This window comes from Mastomys coucha, unplaced genomic scaffold, assembly GCF_008632895.1.
Source record: "Mastomys coucha isolate ucsf_1 unplaced genomic scaffold, UCSF_Mcou_1 pScaffold15, whole genome shotgun sequence".
In the NCBI taxonomy this organism is placed as follows: Eukaryota; Metazoa; Chordata; class Mammalia; order Rodentia; family Muridae; genus Mastomys; species Mastomys coucha.
This window is the reverse complement of record NW_022196897.1, coordinates 156322072-156326118: the sequence shown is the minus strand read 5'-3', so window position 1 is coordinate 156326118 and position 4047 is coordinate 156322072. Positions and strand designations below refer to the sequence as shown.

General features: G+C 44.8%; 1 pseudogene; it reads left to right on the top strand.

The window, feature by feature from the left end:
- Positions 1-406: 406 nt before the first annotated feature.
- LOC116091837 lies at positions 407-1862 on the top strand (annotated as a pseudogene).
- The last annotated feature ends 2185 nt before the right edge of the window (positions 1863-4047 follow it).

Genomic DNA, 4047 nt, shown 5'->3' with positions numbered 1-4047 from the left:
TCTAAAATTCTCCTGCTCCTTCTTAGCCCAGGGACTTTACATACTCTGTTCCCCTTCCTTAGAAAACTCTTCCTTTCTCTGTCCTGTCTTTAGTATGGTTTGCCTGCTCATCTCCTATGAGGTCTTTTTTTTTTAGGTTTTTCGAGACAGGGTGTCTCTGCGCGTAGCCCTGGCTGTCCTGGAACTCACTCTGTAGACCAGGCTGGCCACAAACTCAGAAATCCGCCTGCCTCTGCCTCCCAAGTGCTGGGATTAAAGGTGTGCACCACCATCACCGGCTCCTATGAGGTCTTAGCTCCATTTACACATCCTAGTTTTTTGTTGGTTTGTTTGCTTGTTTTCTGTGTAATGATCTACATAGTATAAATTATTTAATCCTGGCAGAACAAATCCCTTTCTAGTGCCAATGTTGTCAGAAAACACCTCCTCCCCACCCTCTCTCCAGGAGATGTGTAAGTCAGACTGCCCTGCAGGTGTTTGTATAGAGAACAGAGGCCCTTGAACCCTTTCAGCCTCTAACCTCTCCTTCAAATGCTGGAATTTCACGCCTAGACCTGAACCGTACATCCTAGGCAGACATTCTACCATCTGAGCAACCTTCACAGCCTTTCCTACCTCTGCTTAAACTTCCAGGGTCCGGAGGGTCATTTAACAAAAGTTAACAACAGCTCCAAGGGACACATAGTTTAATTTTTTTGTTTTTTGTTTTTGTTTTTGTTTTAGAGACAGAGTTTCTCTGTGTAGCCCTGGCTGTCCTGGAACTCACTCTGTAGACCAGGCTGGCCTCGAATTCAGAAATCCACCTGCCTCTGCCTCCCAAGTACTGGGATTAAAGGCGTGTGCCACTATTGTCTGGCTTTTTTTTTTCTTTTTGTCGTTTTGTGAGCTCTTTCCTTCATATACAGGTACCAAAATGTTTAAATCAGACATGCTGGTTCATGTCTCTAATTTCAGTATTGGGGAGTCAACAGGTTCAGGAGACTCTCTTCAGAGAGAGACTCAGGAGAGAGACTCTCTCAGGTTGAAGACTTCTCTCAGCTACTTAGTGATTTCAAGGCCAACCTAAGTTACTCAAGGCTCACTTTCATAAAAGAAAAAGAGGATGGCTAAAACCGCTGGTTGCTCTCCCAGAGGACAGAGTTTGGTGCCTACCGCCCACATAGTAGCTCACAGCCATCTCTAACTCTCGTTCCAGGGACTCCAACTCCCTCCTCTGGCCTACTCTGGCATCAGGGACACGCATGTGCAGAGACATACATGCAGGCAAAACAATCACACACATAAGAGATTAAATCTTGGGCAATTTACAGAACCGGAAGCTCGTGTAGATCTCTTTCCTTTTGAGGCCATCGGGGTATCGCAGCCGCCAAAATAAAGTTCAATCCCTTCGTGACTTCTGACCGAAGTAAGAATTGCAAAAGGCATTTCAATGCACCTTCTCACATTTGGAGGAAGATCAGGTCTTCCCCTCTTTCCAAAAAGCTGAGACAAGTATAACGTTCGGTCTATGCCCATTTGAAAGGATGATGAAGTTCAGGTTGTTAGAGGACATTACAAAGACCAGCAGATTGGCAAGGTGGTCCGAGTGTACAGGAAGAAATACGTCATCTACATTGAACGAGTCCAGTGAGAGAAGGCTAATGGCCCCAACTGTCCATGTGGGCATCCACCCCAGCAAGGTGGTTATCACCAGGCTAAAGCTGGACAAGGACCGCAAGAAGATCCTGGAGAGGAAGGGAGGCCAAGTCCCAACAAGTAAGAAAGGAGAAGGGCAAATACAAGGAAGAAACAATCGAGAAGATGCAGGAGTAGAGACATCTCATGCGCGGCTTTCATTAAAGACTGCTTAAGTAGTAAAAAAAAAAAGAGAGAGAGAGAGATTAAATCGTGTCTTTAATTATGTTTATGTATTTATTTACATGTGTATGTATGTGTGTACCCTTCTGACTCTCAAAAGAAGCTCTGATTTCTTCTCTCTTCTTCCTCCTTTTTCTCTCCCTCCCCTTCAGCCTCCCCTCCCCTTCTTCTTCCTCCTGCTCCTCCCTCTTCCTTATTCCCTCCTCCTCTTCTTTTTCTTACTTTGTAGACCAGGCTAGCTTGGAACTCACAGAGACCTGCCTGCCTCTGCCTGCCTCCAAAGTACTGGGGTTAAGAGTGTGTGCCGCCATGCTTGGCCAAACAAAACAAGCAAGCAAACAACAACCAAAAAATGTTTTAGCTGACCTGGGCAGGAGAGATGGCCCTGCAAGCTAAAAGATCCGAGTTAACCCCCGGGAATTGCATAAAGACAACAGAGAGAACCAACACCACAAAGTTGTCCCCGGACCTTCACAGCCCCTCCCCCTCAAAACCCATGGCACTTGAGTTCCCATTCACAGTAATTAGTTGATTAATTTAAAACGATCATACAGCTGGGCCAGCAAGTGTTGAGAGTCCTTGTTGCTCTTGGAAAGACTTGGGTTAAATTTTCAGGATTCAGCCATTTTTTTTTTCTTTTTGGTTGGATTCAGCCATTTTTGACATCAATTCTAGGGAATCCAATCCTCTTTTCCGACTTCCAAAAAACACCAGGCATGCCTATACTGTATACATGCGTGCAAGAAATGCAGTCGCACACATAAATATAAAATAAATTAATCTGAGGGAAAAATTAATTATCCTTTGCAGTGTTATTTCACAGAGCCGGTTCTTTGCTTTTTAAAATGTGTATAGCAGCATGCACATCCTTAACCATAGCACCCAGGAGGCAGAGACAGAACGTGAGCCTGAGGCCAGCCTGGAGAATTCCAAGTCAGCCAGGCTACACAGGGAGACCCAGTCTCAAGGGAAAGGGGAAAGTGTGAGGGAATTCCAGACAAAGAAAGCTGGAGGTGTGGCTTAGCGGCGGAGTGTTAATAGCGACCAAGACGTGGGTTGATCCTTAGAGCCCCAGAACAACAAAAACAAAATAAACAAAAGATTTAAAAGAACAGGAAAGCTTGTGTGTGCGCTGCACACTTCCTCTTCAGAAGGCGGTAAGGATGAATCACTACAGGAGAAGAGATAGGAGGATTTGGTCCAGAGTAAGAAGTTTCCGGAACACTATTGAGTCCGTGTGTATGAAGCTGGGCTTCCGCCTGTTCTGTGTCCACCAGGAACAATTATGTGGATTCAGAATGAGAACACTGGAGGCTTGTAAAGTCTCCACGAGAAACGAGATGCCGATCTGCTGGCAGCTTAGTTGATTAGCCTTCTGCCTTACCTCGGAACAAATAGCATAGTCACCATATTGTGGCTAGTTAAACACTGAAAAGCATTTCTTGTATATCGAAAGCCTATGAGAGATACTTACAGGCACACGTGCACAGACTTTAATATATTTAGAATATATATAGAAAAACCGAAACAAAACTTTTGAGAATTATTTATTTATTTTTCTGTATTTGTATTTTGCATGGATGGATGGGCGTCTCTGCTCCACATACCTGGTGTCTGAGAAGGGTGTTTCATCCCTTGGGACTGGGGTTACAGGTGGTGTGAGCCACCATGTGGCTGTTAGGAATGAAACCTGGGTCTTCTACAAGAGCAACCAAGGCTCTTAACCACTGTGCCCCTCACCTCTCCAGCCCTCTAGCCTCCCCTCATTTCAAAGAAAAACGTATTTGTGGCTGAGTGAACAGATTTTGCAACTAAGTGAAATATCTCTCCAAACATTAAGGCCAGAGTTGAGGTTGGTTTTATTTTTATTTATTGATTGATTGATTTAGTTTGTTCTGTCTTTTGTTTGTTTGTACGTTTGTTTTTCTAGACAGAGTTTCTCTTGTGTAGCCCTGGCTGTCCTGGAACTCACTCTGTAGACCAGGCTGGCCTCAAACTCAGAAATCCTCCTGTCTCTGCCTCCCAAGTGCTGGGATTAAAGGCGTGCGCCACCACCGCCCGGCTTCTCTGTGCCATTTCTTAATATAAGATCCTCAGCTTCTCTTCCGGCTCACCTGAACTTGCTAGAGAGACAATGTGCACAAGTGGTACAATGGGCACATAGGTTCAACACTATCAAATTAAAAAAGA